The sequence below is a fragment of the Ornithorhynchus anatinus genome, chromosome 2 (genome assembly GCF_004115215.2).
Source record: "Ornithorhynchus anatinus isolate Pmale09 chromosome 2, mOrnAna1.pri.v4, whole genome shotgun sequence".
NCBI lineage: Eukaryota > Metazoa > Chordata > Mammalia > Monotremata > Ornithorhynchidae > Ornithorhynchus > Ornithorhynchus anatinus.
The window spans coordinates 29,076,139-29,094,380 of NC_041729.1; the positions used below are offsets into that span (position 1 = coordinate 29,076,139).

Consider the following 18,242-nt stretch of genomic DNA (forward strand, 5'->3'; position numbering starts at 1 on the left):
CAGATCACAGCCATATTCTTTCCCTTTTATCTGACTCTCTGTAATTCCCTTTCCTGAAAGGTTTGTCAATCATGGTCTCTATCTAGGGTGCCTTGAGGACACAGTGCAAAAATTCTCTCCTTTGGCTGTTTTATCCAGAAGGCTATTTTTTTTTTCTGGAATAGTTCTTTCTCTGTCTCTGTCACTGTATCTCTATTGCTATCTCTCTCTGTCTCTTTCCCCCTCTCTCCCCCCCCCCCCCCCGTTCATCTCTATTTCACTGCCTCTCTCTCTCTTTTCCCCTTTCTTCACTCCCCCAATCCCTGTTCATCTCTCTCTCTGTATCCCACTCCCATCCTCTCCTTTTCCATACTGTGCTCTCTCTATTTCTCTCTCTCCCCCTTTCTCTCCTCTTCATCCGTATTGTTACTCCTACAATGTTTTCTTTGGAGATTCGCTGAACTTTGACCAAACACTGTGTAAGATCCAAAGGCTTCTGGAAAGCAGAATCATCTTTTTTAAAAAATCAAAAAGAGTGCCATCAAAATAAGTATATTTTCAGGGCGACCACAGCATAGACCACCTCAGGATTGGGCAGCTGAGATGAGGGCAAGACTTCTTTCCTTCTAGGTCCCCTGTGGTGATGGCAGAAAAACAGCATTGAAACGAATCTAATCCCAGGTGTCTGCTTCACACGAGAAAGGAACAACAAATGGAAGGGACATGTATCATCTTTTTATTTCCCAACTCATGGATATCAGGAGTCTGGGAAACCTTAAAAGGAGGTCCCTATATCAAACAAACTGCCTGACTCTTCTCGTACCCTGGTTCCGAGGGAAATCAGTTTCTGCTGTTGTTTTGATTTTGTTAAGAACACCAGTCATTGAATAAATACATCAAGGAAATATAGATGACCTCCAGTAAGATGTATAGTACGCTCCGGAACTCCAACGCCAATAATGAGACGTTCGTTTCAGTCCAGCCGGGCCCCTGGGAGATTGGTCCTGCAATTCTGCAGGCTGGATTGGTTTGGGCATTTCTGATCTTGCTGTGAGGGTTGAACGAGCCTCATCTGTCAAGGCTACAGGGCTCGCCGGCAGTGGTTTTGGATTCAGTCCACCCCATCATCCCACGGACACCTGGAAACCCCACCAAGGGGGTGCTGCACTTCAGAGCTTCAGAGATAATGAGACTGATTCTCCATATCCCCCCTTTCAGTGTTCCATCTGGGCTCTCCATGGTGGACTAGCTAATCACCAATCACATGCCCATACCCTCTCGGAGAATTGCTCGACAGCAGCCAGACTTCCAGTTGGTACTGCGGCTGTGGAACCGGTTGCTCTTTAGTGCGTGGGCTAGAGGAAATATATGGAAAGCACAACAGCAAAACTGTTGAGTACCAGTTAATTAATTTAGTATGGTACTTCTTTAACACTTACTGAGTGCTGTACTAAACTCCGGGGTAGACACGAGATGATCAAGTTGGATACGGGCCCTGTCCCGCATGAGGTTCACAGTCTAAGTAGAAAGGGGTAGGATTTAATCCCCATTTCACATATGAGGAAACTGAGGCACAGAGAAGTTAAGTGACTTGCCCAAAGTCATACAGGAGTCAAGTAGCAGAGCCAGGATTAGAACCCGGGTCCCCTGAATCTCAACCTATACTCTTTCCGGTAGGCCATAACGCTTCCTGGTATAACACTACGTCCTTCTTCCTGTGTTGTCTTGGACTCTGCTTCATAATGAAATCGTAGAGTTGGAAGGGACAGTGAGAGATCAGAGGCCATCCTTCTAACCTCACTAAGGGAAACCCCTAAACTGAGCCAGCCAAATAATAATTTTGGCCCATTTTTAAAGAAAGGTGTTATGTCAGCATGTAGTCCTTATCAGCATTAGAACCAACTCTGGAAATGAAGATGTTCCCCACTACTCAGGAGAAATACAATGGGGAGTGGTGGGACCATAGGACTCATTTTTACTTCAGTGGATGTAAAATAATATTACCCTCCCTGATATCTCCCTCTGGAATCAGATAGGACCCGACCAGCTTTTCTCTCTCTCCATCCTCTATGCCCCTCTTTGAGTTTTCTCTGTCTCTTCCTATTAACAGCCTATTACCAGCCTGAGGGGATGCTTGTCCTTGGCATACTTCTGCAAAATGGTGCATGTGACATCATCAAGTCACCTTATGTGCCCAGCATAACATGTATGACATCATGTGGGTCTCCTTTCCCAGCATTTGCAAGGGCCACGCTATTCCGCTATGGTTGAACAGGCATTTCGGCACTTTTGGTTCCCTGGAAAGTCTTGCCTGAAAAATCCAGGTCTACTGTTAAGAATCCTTGCCCATATAACCCAGTGTGCTCCTCTGTGGATGGCCCACCCCAACGTCACAGAAACATTTCAACTCAGGCCTTCCCCCATCCCAACTGGCCCAAGGAATCTCTCAGCCACAGCCTGGGTTAGAAAGTGTCTAATAAAGATGTCCAAGCTAACTGGCCGACTCTGTATATTTTAAGATTTGCTAAATTCACTAGTAAGGAGTGGAATTGGAGGAGTAGCCCTGAGCTGTGTTTGTATTCTGTGAGAGAAATTCACTGGAGAAAACCTGAGGTCAAGGAAGGGAGAGTCATATCATTTCATGGTTGAAGACTTTAGCCCAAAGGGCCAGCTTCTCAGATAAGGTGTTTATTGCTATAGGGGAAACCTGAACTTTGTTGGGCAAAAGGGATGAAGCATTTTACTTTTTATGTTGAATTGGTCTTGCGGCCCATGGCAGTACAGTGCCACGTCTTGTATTTTGATAGCAAAAGTACCATAGTAGTTCTCAAAAGCATGGCCTATTGGAAAGAGCCCAGGACAAGGAGTCAGACGACCTGGGTTCCAATCCCCGCTCTGACACTTGCCTGCCGTATGAACCTGAGTCGGCCATTGAACTTCTCTGTGGCTCAGTTTCTCAACTACAGAATGAAGGTTCATTATCTGTTCTCTCTCCTACTTAGAATATGAGCCCATGTTGGGTAGGGACTATGCCTGACTTGATTAAATTGTATTTACCCCAGTTTTCAGGGCAGTGCCTGGCACATGGTGCTTAACAAATACGATTTTAAGTTATGTAGGTTACAGTCTCTAGACTGGAAGCTCACTGTGGGCAGAGTACATGTCTGCTAATTCTGTTGTACTCTCCCAAGTGCTTACGATAATGCTCCGCACATTGTAAGCACTCAGTAAGTATGAATGATTGATATTATACGTTATGTTATATATGTTGAGTATGATATATTTTCTGAGGCTCAGTGTCCTCATCTTTAAGAAGTAAATATTTGTTTTCTCTCCCCCTTTGCCTGGGATTCCCACGTGGGGCAGGAACTATGGCTGATATGATTGAACTGTATCTACCACAGTGCTTGTCACATAGTAAGGATTTACAAATAAGATTATTAATATTGTTATAATCATTATTATTGTTATTACTAGTATAGTCACTCCTTTCCCAGCCAAAAGGCTAGCAATTTGCAGGTGGAGAGCTCGAGAACAAATTGGCTTGCTTGTGCTCTAGACTGGAAGCTCCTTATGGGCAGGGAACTTAATAACAATGGTACTTGTTAAGCACTTACTATGTGCCAGGCACTGTTCTAAGCACTGGGGTAGATACGAGTTAAGGAGGTTGCACAAAGTCCCTATCCCACATCGAGCTCACGTTCTTAATCCCCATTTTATAGATTAGGTAACTGAAGCCCGGAGAAGTGAAGTGACTTGTTCAAGGTCACGCAGCAGACGTGTGAAAGAGCTAGGATGAGAACCCATGTCCTTCTGACTCCCAGGCCTGTGCTCTATCAACTACAAGCATGCTGCTTCTCCAGTCTCTCCCAAGCACTTTGTCCAGTGCTCAGCACACAGCTGAATACTATCACATTCTTTCCAAAAAGAGCTAAGATCACTTTCACAGAGATGATCTCAGAGACCCAGGAAGGAACGAGAAAGCTAAAAGTTCTGACTGTTTCCTCTCCTAGGAGTCAGGCTAAAAGAGCTATGCAAATCCAGCAACTAAAAAAGCTTCGCAAATCCGGCAAGATTACAGAAACCCAACCCCAGCCAATCAGATCTGAGCATCCCAGGGGTAAGTCTTTCTTCAGAAATGAATTCCAATCCATCCTGGATCATTCAACCAAGTCTTTTTCTGCCTTAGTTTAATTTAACATCCAATGCTGAAATCTGACAGCGGTTTCTTGCCAGCAGGTAGAAATGTCAGTCACCAGAATAGAGGCCTTCTCCTTCCCACAGTTCAGATGGCTTGGAGGGATCTCACAGATTCAGATAAAAATGAAATTACCAGGGGCAAAAAAACCCCATGCTTAAGATTCACTAGGATTAATGGCATCATTAATATTGGACAGGGGTTGGCTATCCTTGGCCTATGTTAGCTCACCAACTTGTCTTCCTTTAGCATAAATCCTAGTGGTGATGGGTATTTAGGAGCCCTTGCTGAATGACCTTTCCACCCTCTTTGGCATTTTGATCCTGACTCAGCTTGGAGAAGGGTCCTGAAATCATTGAGGAAAGAAATGTCTGGTGTTTGTTCACTAGTGGTGAAAAGCAGCATTTTACATTAAACAAGCTAAATCCATGTTTAAGCAAGGTGTTACATTAAACAAGCTAGATCTAAGTCCATGTTTCCCTACTCTTCAAAATCCTCCATTGGTTGCCAATGTATCCCTGCATCAAGCAGAAACTCATTACCTTAGACTTTAAAGCAGTCAATCACTTTGCACCTTCCTACATTACCTCCCTGATTTCCTAGCCCGCACACTTTTCTCTTCTAATGCCAACCTACTCAGTGTACCTCTTTCTCATCAAGCTCACTGCTGACTTCTGGTCCACATCCTGGCTCTGGCTTGGAAGCCCCTCCCTCTTCCTATCTGCCAGACAATTACTTTCCCCACAATCAAAGCCTTATTAAAGGCACATCTTCATGGGACCTTCCTTAAGCCCTCGTTTCCTCTTTTCCCACTCCTATCTGTGTCACCCTTACACTTGAATTTGCTCTCTTTATTCACCCCTCCCTCAATCCCACAGCACGTATGTAGCCATAATTTATTTATATGAATGTCTCTCCCCCTCTAGGCTGTAAACTCCTGCGGGCAGGGGATGCATCTGCCAATTTTGTTACAATGTATACTCCCAAGATTTAGTATACTACTCTGCACAAAGTGCTCAATAAATATAGTTGATTAATTGATTAAATAGCAGCCCCCACCCCCCCCCGCCACACACACACGCGTGCGCGCACACACACACACACAATTATCTGACTTGTCTGTTGGCTGACCTCGGCCAATTCATTTAACTTTTCTGTGCCTCAGTTACCTCATCTCTAAAAGGGAGATTGAAACTGTGAGCCCTATGTGGGAAAGAGACTGGATCCAACCCAATTATTTTGTACAATGCTTGGCACATAGTAAGTGTTTTTAAAGACGCCATAAAAAACTACAGATAGGTCCTAGGCCAATCGGCTAATGTTTGATCTGGTTTCAGGTTCTGGACCTGCAGGGAGATATCCAGACAACTGTGGTTTGAGTTCACTGGGTTCATACCCTCAACTCTGTTCCCTTGAAACATACAGGGCAAGGGGTACTTTTGTTCCCTTTAATCTTTCACGTCAAGTCACAGACATAGTCAGACACTGGATGTTTGAGCCTGAAATCTCTCTCTGAAAGGTGTGAGTTTGAGAAGCAACAAAGAAAGGTTAACTGGAACTTCCTGCTGTTTAAAGTACAGACACTAAATCTCTTCCCTGAGACATTATGAAAGAGTGTTTAATAATGAGTACACTTTTTTTGCGATTGAGCTCCATTTGCTGGACAATTTCTAGAGCTGGTATGAATGAGGTAGTTTGTTTCCTCATATGTGCGACCTGATTAGTCTAAACAGTCCCATGATTGACAGCTAATGCTTAGAGGTGCTCGCTCCCTTACCTAGTATCATTTGCTCCAGGGGGTACTATCAGTCTGCTTAAACACTGAAAGTTGCCCTTTATGGGCAGGGAATGTGTCCTTTTATTGTTATACTGTACTCTCCACACAGTAAGTGCTCAATAAATAGATCAACTGGCAATTTGGTGGTGGGGGACCAGGACAGAACAAATGCTATTCGTTAATCAGGCCGTCCAGCTAACATCAGAGTTCCCAGTGCAGGCTCAAAGGTAGACCGTGGATAAAAAGTTCCAAAAATGTTTAGAGCATCTGTCTACATGGAATAAAGACACTGGGCACCAAAGATTTGGGTTTGTCCCAGAGAATGAAAGAATCTACTGATAAAATTTCTTAACTAAACTCACTCAACTTAGATGAATCCTTTTTCACTCTCCCTTTGAGGGGATTTCCTCCCTCTGCTAGTTCTAAAGGGACTTGAGGTCCAGAAAAGTCAGTGTTTCAGGATGTTGACCAAGTAGTACACTGTCAGAGAGCCCACTGACATTCATTCAACCGTATTTATTGAGCTCTTACTGTGTGCAGAGCAGTGTAAATAATGTTATTTGTTAAGCGCTTACTATGTGCCGAGCACTGTTCTAAGCGCTGGGGGAGATACAGGGTAATCAGGTTGTCCCACGTGAGGCTCACAGTTAATCCCCATTTTACAGATGAGGTCACTGAGGCACAGAGAAGGGAAGTGAATTGCCCACAGTCACCCAGCTGACAAGTGGCAGAGCTGGGAGTCGAACCCATGACCTCTGACTCCGAAGCCCAGGCTCTTTCCACTAGGCCACTCTGCTTCCCCTTGGGAGAATCCAATAAAACAACAGACCCGTTCCCTGCCCACAGTGAGCTTAGAGATGGGGGGGAGACAGATATTAATACAAATCAATAAATTACAGATATGTACAGAAGTGCTGGGAGGGGAGAAGAATAAAGGGAGCAAATCAGGATGATACAAAAGGGAATGGGAGATGAGGAAAGGAGGGCTTAGTCAGGGAAGGTCTTTTGGAGGAGATGTGTGTTCAATAAGGCTTTGAAGAGGGGGAGAGTATAATTGTCTGATTTGAGGGGGGAAAACCTTCCAGGCCAGAGACAGGACTTGGGAGTCGGGGGTCAGCAGCAAGACAGGTGAATTAGAGGACATCAAGGCACAGTGAGAAGGTTAGATTAGAGGAGTGAAATGGGCCCCACTGGGTTGTAATAGGAACATAGTGACAACTCCTGGGGACAGAGGAACAGGATGCATTCAGATCTGTTGCCCTCTGGCCTGAGGATAGCAGTAGGGGGAACTATGCATACACTGTTTAACTTATGAACCAGGATAGCTGGAATTACAACTCGTTTTTTTCCAAAAAAACAAGGTGTATCGGGGGATGGGGGGAGAGGAAGGGGGGGAACCCATCCTTAGAAAACAGCCAAGTGGGTAGCGGCTGCAGATGAAATAAAAATTGGTTAAATTTCTAGGTTATTTACCCTAGAAAATACACCTGACGGGAAAGAGAAAAATGGAGAAAATGCTGTATAATGTCAAGTCCTATCCATGTAGTAGTGATTCAGGAAAATAAAATAATAACAACAATTATGGCATTTGTTCAGAGTTTACTCTGTGCGAGGCACAGTACTAAGCACTGGGGTGAACATAAGCAAAATCCCTGCCCCACATGGGGCTCACGGTCCTAATCCCCATTTTACAAGTGAGGTAACTGAGGCACAGAAAAGTGAAGTGACTTGGCTAAGATCACACAGCACACAAGTGGCAGAGCCAGGATTAGAAAATGTTAGTTCTCTGTGGCCCCTGGGTAGGGCAGGCTACAAAACTAGAGTAGGCTATTTCAGCTTTCTCTAACAGCAACTGGCCTATTTGATGCTAACGCGTAATGGACCTTCCTCCCCTTTCCTCAACCCCCCAACTCCCAGATTATTTCCCTAAAAGCTCACCAGTCTTTCCTGGGTCCATTTGAGCTGGCAAACAGTGGGGCTGTTCTTGGGTACTCCCAGCCTCCAAGGCTACTCTCAAAAGAGCGCTGAAATGCAAAGTATTTGAGGTAATAAGTCATTATGAGCAATCAGATAAGGGCAATTGAAATCAGTTTGCTCCCTGTGAACTCCCTTTTAATTGGTATTCGGTGAGTAATTCAGAAAGTCAGGGCACCTGGTCAGGAGGAGGCCAAGATGTAGAATAAATGATTGGAAGCCTTGCAGGATGTAAATGCCCACTTAGCTGGTTAGAGAAGCAAAGTGGCTTAGTAGAAAGAGTACGGGCTTGGGAGTCAGAGATGGTGGCTTCTAATTTTGACTCTGCCACTAGTCATCTGTGTGATTTTGGGCAAGTCACTTCAGTCTCTGTGCCTCAGTTTACTCATCTGTAAAATGGGGGGTTGAGACTGTGAGCCCCACGTGGGACAACTTGATCACCTTGTATCTCCCCCCAGTGCTTAGAACAGTGCTTGACACTTAGTAACTGCTTAACAAATACCGAAAAAAACCCCAAAAACATTACCCCATTACCTTTGGGTTTTTATCTCCTCTCAATTTGGAGTCAAGGGCTGTTAAACCCAGGCAAACTTGCTTTTGTTATATAGTTGTTCTCTGATTCTTGTCTGTTTTTCTCAAGTTGCTTGGGGCAGTTTAGAGAAATTGGGGGCTGCTCTACATAACCTAGTACACTTAATCAGCCCATCAGCCCTGCTATTGTTTGTACTGTTTAAGTGAGCTTTGGGACTCAGTTACTGAATATTTAAGAGACGGAGAATAATTTACCTAGTGTTTCAGTGGAAATTCTAGGCATGAAATAACAAGTTACCTTGAGAAGCAGTGCGGTCTAATGGAGAGAGTACAGGCCTGGGAGTCAGAGGACCTGGGTTCTAATCCTGGCTCTGCCACTTGCCTTCTATGTAACCTTGGGCAATTCATTTCATTTTTCTGTGCCTCAGTTTCCTCATTTGTAAAATGGGGATTCGATACCTGTACTCTCTCCTACTTAGATTCTGAGTTCTATGTGGTATGGGAAGTGTGAACCTGATGATCTTGAATCAGTCCCTTACTCAACTGTATTTTGAGCTTACTGTGTGCAGAGCACTCTACTGTGTGCAATATAACAGTATATAGACATATTCCCTGCCCACAGTGAGCTTGAAGTCCAGAGGGAGATTCAGATATTAATTTAAATAAATTAGGTATATGTACACAAGTGATGAGAAAGGGATGAATGAAGGGTACAAATCCAATTGTAAGAGTGGCACAGAAGGGAGTGGGAGAAGAGAAATGAGGACTTAGTTGGGGAAGGCCTCTTGGAGGAAATATGCTTCTAATAAGGCTTTGAAGGTGGGGAGAGTGATCATCTGTTAGATACGAAGAGGCGAGGGCATTTCTGGCCAGAAGCTGGATGTGGGTTAGAGGTCAGGGGCAAGATGGATGGGATTGAGGTTAGTAGCATTAAAGGAGCAAAGTTTGGGTTGTAGTAGGAAATCAGGGAAGTTAGGTAAGAGGGTGTAAGGTGATTGAAAACTTTAAGGCTTTTGGTCAAGAGATTATTGTTGATGTGGAGGTGAATGGGAAACTACTGGAGGTTCTTGAGGATTGAGAAAGCATGGCTTGAATGGCTTTGTAGAAAAATAATCCGAGTGAGGTTTCTATACCAATGCTTAGTAAACAGTGTTTGAAACATAGTAAGAACTTAACAAATACCACAGTTATTAAAGAAGGATGTCTAGCCAGGATCATGGCTTATTATTGTTAACCAGAAATCAAAACTCAGAAGTTATTCTCCCAACCCCATTGTAAGTGGACCGAAATGGAGGAGTGGTGTCACCATCACAACTGTTAAGTCCACGGTCTTTCTTACACTTGCACAAGGTGCTAGAAAGTGATGTGGAATGACTCAGTTCTCTCTCTGAGGGAGCATGCAAGCTAATGTTTGAAGGAAAATGCTGTCTTCAGTAATATTCACTCTTGCTTTATGACGTCCTGACCCTGAGAGAGAGGTTCCAACACCAGGTCCTCAGATCCTGAGGCTCAGGTGTCTAATTGGATTAACCGTCCCCTGAAGAAGAAAGGGCAAATCTGCCCTCCCTGACAAAGGCCACGTTTTAATAGTCACCTTAGAAACCCCTAGCCCCATTGCTTGGGCTACTGGAGAGAGGTCATCCTTCAGGAATCTTCTCTTAACTTTAGAAAATCTTTCCAACCTCTGTAGTTCCAAACCTTCCCTTTAAGTTTTGAGGGCAGATTTTAAGTTCTTTGAGATGACACATCAGGATCTAACACTTGTATTCTCTCAAGTCCTTGGTATGGGCCTTAATGAATACTGTTGATATTAGAGAAGCAGCGTGGCTCAGTAGAAAGAGCCCGGGCTTGGGAGCCAGAGGTCATGGGTTCAAATCCTGGCTCTGCCACTTGTCAGCTGTGTGACTGTGGGCAAGTCACTTAACCTCTCTGTGCCTCAGTTACCTCATCTGTAGAATGGGGATTAAGACGGTGAGCCTCACGTGGGACAACCTGATTACCCTGTATCTACCCCAGCGCTTAGAACAGTGCTCTGCACATAGTAAGCTCTTAAGAAATACCAACATTATTATTATAGACACCATTTTGGATCCTATAGAGAGAGTACTGTGGGAAATGTCCTTAGCTTGAAAAGGGCAACTATGTTTTTGTCTTCATTTTTTTTGAAAATACTTATAATTCTCTATGGACTGATTAATATTTTATTTTTTTTTTTTTGCCCATGCCCCATCATCTGTCCAATTAAAACTAATGGGTTTAAGTTGAAGGTGCAAAGGCCAATGAGACTTCAATAAAATACATCAGATGCAATTTTCAAGAAGAAGGCCACAGTGCCTGCCCTGGAGAATAACCGGTTTAGGTGTCCTATCTTTCCCAGAGGCCTCTGCCTTTAAGCCTACTTTGGGAAACCCAAGATCACCAAGAAAACATGGACAAACACTATTCAAGCTTTGGCCCTCTTCCTTCTTAGCCTCCCAGTGCTGCTGCCAGCCTCCAGTCAAACAATTAATCAGTGATATTTATTGAGCACCTATTACGTAGACAGCATTGTTTTAAGTGCTTGAGAGAGTAAAATATAATAGGGTTGGTAGACATATCTGGTGCATTCATGCCATGGCACAGGGGTTGGGGAAGGAGGGAAGAGATGTCAGCTTTTCTAAGCAGAGTTTTTTATGCCTTATAGAGCAGTGTGGCCTACTGAAAGAGCATGGGCCTGAGAGTTGGGGAACCTGGGTTATAATCTCACTCTGCCATTTGCTTGCCGTGTGACCTTGGACATTCCACTTAGCCTCTCTGGGCCTCAGTTTCCCCATATGTAAAATGGTGATTAAATATTTTTTCTTTCTCCTGCTGTGTGGCCCCTGTCTGACCTGTTTATCTTATATCTCCTCCAGCATTTAGTACAGGACAATCGGTGAGGACACTTTAGGAACGATACCACCAAGCAGCTGCCTAGTCTCTGGATGTTCACAGAGGTAGGCCAGAGGGCTCCACTCAATTGCAATGATTATCAAGCAGTTAACCACTCTTGGTTCACTGGATAGAAAATGAAGCTGCACATGCTTGGGCTATTAAGCAACAGACAGGATCAGCTGTTTGTAACTGTTATGCACTTTACCTCATGTAGGCCTGTGAAGGTGAGGAGCAGTTTAGTTTGATGGAAAGAGCCCTGGCCTGGGAGGCAGAGGACATGGGATCTAATTCTGCCTCCACCTCTTGCCTGCTGTGCAACCTGGGGAAAGTTATTTGACTTCTCTGGGCCTCAGTTTCCTCATCTGGAGATTCATTATCTGTTCTCCCTCCTACTTTGACTGTGAACCCCATGACAAGGAAAGACAATGAGCTTAAAGGCTAGAGTTTCATTTTGGGGTCAAACATGACTAACCAGTATTTACTATGAATCCACAGTTGTACTCTCCCAAACAGTTAGTACAGTGCTGTGTACGCAGTAAGTGCTCAATAAGTACGATTGATTGAATGATTGAATGAATGTTCATTTAGTGGGTAACCACACCACCCTGGGACTCCGCCTTTCTGCCTCCTAATCTGTGTGTTACCTCCACCTCCTCCAGAAGCAGGGCAGGGAAGCCTGTATAAGACAAACACCAGATACCCTGCTGACTCAATTACAACCCAGACATCTGACAACTGGGGATCCTTCCCAATTTGGATTAATTAAGATTTCTGCTTTGAGAGCAGATGTCAATACTGCTTTGAAATGAGCCAGGCAAGATTAGAGTCTTTCTTTTTATCTATCATCGTCTCGGGAGAGCAGTGTGGCCTAGTGAAAGAGCATGGGCCTGAGAGTTGGGGAACCTGGGTTATAATCTCACTCTGCCATTTGCTTGCCGTGTGACCTTGGACATTCCACTTAGCCTCTCTGGGCCTCAGTTTCCCCATATGCAAAATGGAGATTAAGTATTTTTTCTTTCTCCTGCTGTGAGGCCCGTATCTGACCTGATTATCTTATATCTCCTCCAGCATTTAGTACAGTGCTTGGCACACAGTAAATGCTTAAAAAGTACCATTATTATCATTATTCACTCTATTTACGGTACCCTTACTGTGTGCAGATCACTGAACTAAACACTTGGAAAAATACAATTCATTCATTCGATTGAATGTATTGAGCACTTACTCTTTGCAGAGCAGGGTATTAAGTGCTTGGAAAGTACAAACCAGCAGTAAAGAGAGACAATCTCTGTCCATAATGGGCTAGAATGCAACACAGTTGGTAGATGTGATCCATTCCCATAAGGCGTATGCAATCTGCAGGGGCAGGCAGATAGATAGATTAGTTAACATAACATAGATCAACATAGATTTGGTTTAGGGAAAATAGTAGAAGATAGGAATATTTACTTAACTACTGTAAAGCTGGAATGAGCATTAAAGTTCTTAAGGGCTATTCAGTGGGGAGGGCAGATAAGAGAAATAAAGGGCTTAGTCTGGAAAGACTTCTTTTATGGCAGTAGAGAAGCAGCGTGACTCAGTGGAAAGAGCACGGGGTTTGGAGTTAGAGGTCATGAGTTTGAATCCCAGCTCTGCCACTTGTCAGCTGTGTGACTGTGGGCAAGTCACTTAACTTCTCTGGGCCTCAGTTACCTCATCTGTAAAATGGGGATTAAGACTGTGAGCCCCATGTGGGACAGCCTGATTCCCCTATGTCTACCCCAGCGCTTAGAACAGTGCTCTGCACATAGTTAGCGCTTAACAAACAAATACCAACATCATTACTAGGTACCAGGAACTGTGGTAAGTGCTAGAGTAGATATAAGGTTGGGGTAGATAAACAGTCCCTGTCCCACATGGGGCTCACAGCCTCAATGCCCATTTTACAGATGAGGTAACTGAGGCTCAGAGAAGTGAAGTGACCTGCCCAAAGTCACACAGCAGACAAGTGGCGGAGCAGGGATCAGACCCGGCCCTCTCCCTGACTTCCCTATCACCGTGGATGGCACGACCATCCTTCCCGTCTCTCGGGCCCGCAACCTCGGTGTCATCTTTGACTCGGCTTTCTCGTTCACTCCACATCCAATCCTTACCAAAACCTGCCGGTCTCACCTTTATAATATCTCCAAGATCCGCCCTTTCCTCTCCACCCAAACGGCTACCTTACTGCTACGGGCTCCCGTAATATCCCGGCTAGACTACTGTGTCAGCCTTCTCTCCGACCTCCCTTCCTCCTCTCTCTCCCCACTCTAGTCTATTCTTCACTCCGCTGCCCGGCTCATCTTCCTGCAGAAACGCTCTGGGCATGTCACTCCCCTTCTTAAAACCTCAAGTGGTTGCCTATCAACATCCGCACAAAACAAAAACTTCTCACTCTAGGCTTCAAGGCTGCCATCCCCTTGCCCCTTCCTACCTCTCCTCCCTTCTCTCTTTCTACCGCCCACCCCGCATGCTCCGCTCCTCCGCCGCCCACCTCCTCACTGTCCCCCATTCTTGCCTTTCCCTCCGACGACCCCCAGGCCACGTCCTCCTGCGGTCCTGGAACGCCCTCCCTCCTCACCTCCGCCAAACTCATTCTCTTCTCCTCTTCAAAACCCTACTTAAAGCTCACCTCCTCCAAGAGGCCTTCCCAGGCTGAGCTCCCCTTTTCCCTCTCCTGCCTCTACTCCCCCCTTCACCTCTCAGCAGCTAAACCCTCTTCTCCCCCCTCTCCCTCTGCTCCTCCCCCTCCCATCCCGTCCCCTCAGCACTGTACTCGTCCGCTCGACTGTATTTATCTTCATCACCCTATTTATTTTGTTAATGAGATGTACATCACCCTGATTCTATTTATTTGCTATTGTTTTAATGAGATGTTCTTCCCCTTGATTCTATTCATTGCCATCGTTCTTGTCTGCCCGTCTCCCCCGATAAGACTGTAAGCCCGTCAGAGGGCAGGGACTGTCTCTATCTGTTACCGATGTGTACATTCCAAGCGCGTAGTACAGTGCTCTGCACATAGTAAGCGCTCAATAAATACTATTGAATGACTGAATGAACACAGGTCCTTCTGACTCCCAGACCTGGGCTTTACCCACTGCCCCATACAGCTTCTCGGAGGAAAGGCGATTGTAGGAAGGTTTTGCGGTTGGAGTGACCAGTGAGCTGTTGCTTATGAAGCGGGAGGAAATTTCAGACCCTAAGGAGAATGAGGGCAAGGGGTAGAAGGTGAAGTTAGCAAGACTGAGGAACGGAAAGCAAGTTGGTGTTAAAGAAGCAAAGCGTGCAAGTTGAGTTGTAGAAGGAGATCAGCCAGGTATGGTAGGAGGTGGAGAGCTGTTGGACTGCCTTAAAGCTGATGGTTAGAAGTTGATTTGATGTGGAAGTGGATGGGCAACCACTGGTAGTTCTTCAGGAGTGGAGAGTTATTATTTATATCGATGACTTTGACAAAGTATAGGGGTGTTTCTAACTCAACTGCAGACTGAGTCCCCGTGCCAGCTATTCCACCAGTCCACAGATGATCCGTGTTCCTTCCCAGCTTTAAGCTCCTAGATGACAGGGGTTGTCTTCATCTACTCTCTTGTTCTCTCTCAAGTGTCTAGTCCACTGCTCTGCCCAGAATAAGCACTCAGTGCATACACTTGATTGACTGACTGCCTGAAACTGTCGTTTTGTGAATGCAGCCAAATGTTGGAAAACCCGAACTGATCTTCACACTAAGAGAACATTCTCAATCAAAGAAGTAATTGGAGTATTTATTGAGTGCTTACTGTGTGCAGAACACTGGAGTAAACACTTGGGAGACTAGAATAGAACATAGTTGATAGACTTGATCCCTGTTCTCAAGGAGCTTACATTCTAAGGGGCATCTCTTCCTTTCAACAGTAGTCAAGATCTCTGGTATTTCTGTAAACGTATTTTCAGGAGCAATAGCTTTCTCCAGAGTGATTTTTTTTTTTTTTTGCTCCTCTGCTCTTTGTATCTCTGATTTACAGTGGGAAGAAGCAGGATAGATGGCAGCAGTTCTTACAGAGACTTTGTCAAGATTAAGACATTTTCACAAAAAATACCTCTGGATGTGTGGGGATTATTCTTTAAGTTGTTCTTCCCTGGTAGACTTTCAGGGAAGGGGGGGTGGGGATTTCTGGATGACTCTTGTGTCATCCCAGGCTCCACAACCCAACCATCCCCTCCCATACCTTTTGCCTCTTGCCTCTTTGAACAGAAGACTCTCCTTGCTCCCCCGCTGCATGCATGGAAGAAAGATAATGGGCTCCTGGCTCTTACGGAAACTTATCATTGTTACCCAAATGCAATCCTTACTGCTTTCCAGTGAGAAAGTTAAATATGGTTTAAAACTGCCTTTCTGTTCCAAGGGTTCCCTGAATAAGCCTTTATTTCCTCTTCTCCCACTCCCTTCTTTGTTGCCCTTGTACTTGGATTTAGTCCCTTCATCCACCCCTCCTAAGCCTCACAACACTGTAATTTACTGTAAAGTACATAACTGTAATTTATTTATTTATATTAATGTCTGTCTCCTGCTCTAGACTATGAGATCGCTGTGGTCTAGGTGTGTGTCTACCAACTCTTGTTATATTGTACTCTCTCAAGTGTCTAGTAATAGTGATAATGATACTTGTGGTATTTGTTAAACACTTATTATGTCCCAGACACTGTCTGTTACACTGTCCCTCTGCCAGACACCGTCTGGGGTAGATATAAGATATTTGGATTGGACACAGTCCCTGTCCCACATGGGGCTCATACTCTTAACCCCCATTTTCAGATAAAGTAACTGAAGCCCAGAGAAGTGAAGTGGCTTGCCCAAGGTCACACAGCAGACATGAGGTGGAGCCAGGATTCGAAGCGAGGTCTTTCCGACTGCCAGGCCCATGTTCTATCCACTAAGCCATGCTGCTTCTCATAAAGTGCTCTGTACACGGTAAGCAGGCAATCAATACAATCGATTGGCTGATAGAGGGTTTGCCATTTCTCCTCCTCTTTGCTATTCCCACCAACCTTCTAGAGAAAGTGATCTCCCAGAGAGCCCAGTTTCGATTAGGTGAGGTAGGCAATCAATCAACCAATTGGTGGTATTTACTGTATGCTTCTACGTATACAGAACTGTCCTAGCACTTGGGAGAATACAGTAGAGTTGATAGACACAAGCCATTTAAGAGATATCTTTTCCAGTTCCCTTCCACTTTCAGGATGAAGGGCACATATCTACATACGGCTGCTCGGACATCTACAGTAACTCCTATCCTGGACCACTTTTTTCCATATTCATTCATTCAATCATATTTATTGAGCACTTACTGTTTGCAGAACACTGTACTAAGCACTTGGAAGGTTTAGCTAAGCAATAAAGAGAGACAATCCCTTTCCACAGCGGGCTCACAGTCTAGGAGGTGGGAGACAGACAACCAGACAAGTAAACAGGCATCAATAGCAGCAATATAAATAAATAGAATTACAGATATATACACATCAAAACAAGTAAACAGGCATTAATATAAATAGAATTATAGATATGTACATATATACAAGTGTTGTGGGGCAGGGAGGGAGGGTACAGCAAAGGGAGCAATGGGGTGATGGGGTGGGGGAGCTGAGGAAAACGGGGGCTTAGTCTGGGAAGGCCTCTTGGAGGAGGTGAGCTTTCAGTAGGGCTTTGAAGGGGGAAAGTGTGATTGTTTTGCGGATTTGAGGAGGGAGAGCACTCCAGGTCAGAGTTAGGACGCGGGCCAGGAGTCGATGGCGGGACAGGTGAGAACGAGGCACAATGAGAAGGTTAGCACCGGAGGAGCGGAGTGTGCGCGCTGGGACGTAGAAAGAGAGAAGGGAGGTGAGGTAGGACGGGGCAAGGTGATGGAGAATTTCGAAGTCAATAGTGAGGAGTTTTTGCTTGATATGGAGGTTGATATGGTTATTTTTGAGGAGGCAGAGTAGCGAGAAGCCCAAGTAAGGCCTCAGTACAAACCACTATATTAAGCAGTTGAGAGAATACAGTAAAACAGTTGGTAGAAATGATCCCTGTCCTCAAGTCACTTAACTTCTCTGAAGATCATTTCCCTCATTTGGAAAATGGAGATTCAATCCCTGTTCTCCCTCCTACTTAGACTGTCAGCACCATGTGGAACATGATTATCTTTTTTATCAACCCCAGGACTTAGGACACTGCCTGGCACATAGTAAGCCCTTAACAAACAAAGGAGCTTACAATCTTGTGGAGGAGACAGGCATTAGTAGGGCTTAAACTTTGGTATTTGATCTTTTATGGTGATAGACTCACTCAATCATATTTATGGAGCACTTACTGTGTGCAGGGCACTGAAATGAGTTGCACTGAGACATCCACACTTTCTTGCCCTGGTGACCAAGGGCATGACTTGTGTCATGGCTGGTTAGGGAATGATACAGTGTATCTCTCAGTAGTAGCGGGGCTCTCATCCAGTTTGTATACCATTTTGGGGTGGGATGCTCCTCTTCTACGTAGAGCTTCACTGGCCAGGATAATAATGATAATAATGATGACATTTGTTAAGCGCTTACTATGTGCCAAGCACTGTTTCAGGTGCTGGATCAGACTGGGGGGAGACAGGCATTACCGTGAGCTTTAAGATACTATGAATGTTTGCCTCCCCCGATCGACTGTAAACTTGTTGCGGTCAGGGTGTCTGTTTATTGTTATATTGTACTCTCAAAAGTGCTTAGAACAATGCTCCGCACACGGTAGATGCTCAAAGAATATGATTGACTGACTATCGCTATTGGCCTATCAGCAGCTTTGATGCTATTCTACCGTCGTCTAGTGGATCTACCGTTGCTAAATAATGGTCTTAGTGC

General features: G+C 44.9%; 1 long non-coding RNA gene across 1 annotated transcript; it reads right to left on the reverse strand.

Moving 5' to 3' along the window:
* Nucleotides 1-699: 699 nt before the first annotated feature.
* On the reverse strand, nucleotides 700-7,970 carry LOC114818191. The gene is made up of 2 exons (XR_003766013.1): nucleotides 7,893-7,970; nucleotides 700-1,334 (listed from the first exon to the last, which is right to left on the reverse strand). It is a non-coding gene; the product is annotated as an uncharacterized LOC114818191 (long non-coding RNA).
* Between the last annotated feature and the right edge of the window lie 10,272 nt (nucleotides 7,971-18,242).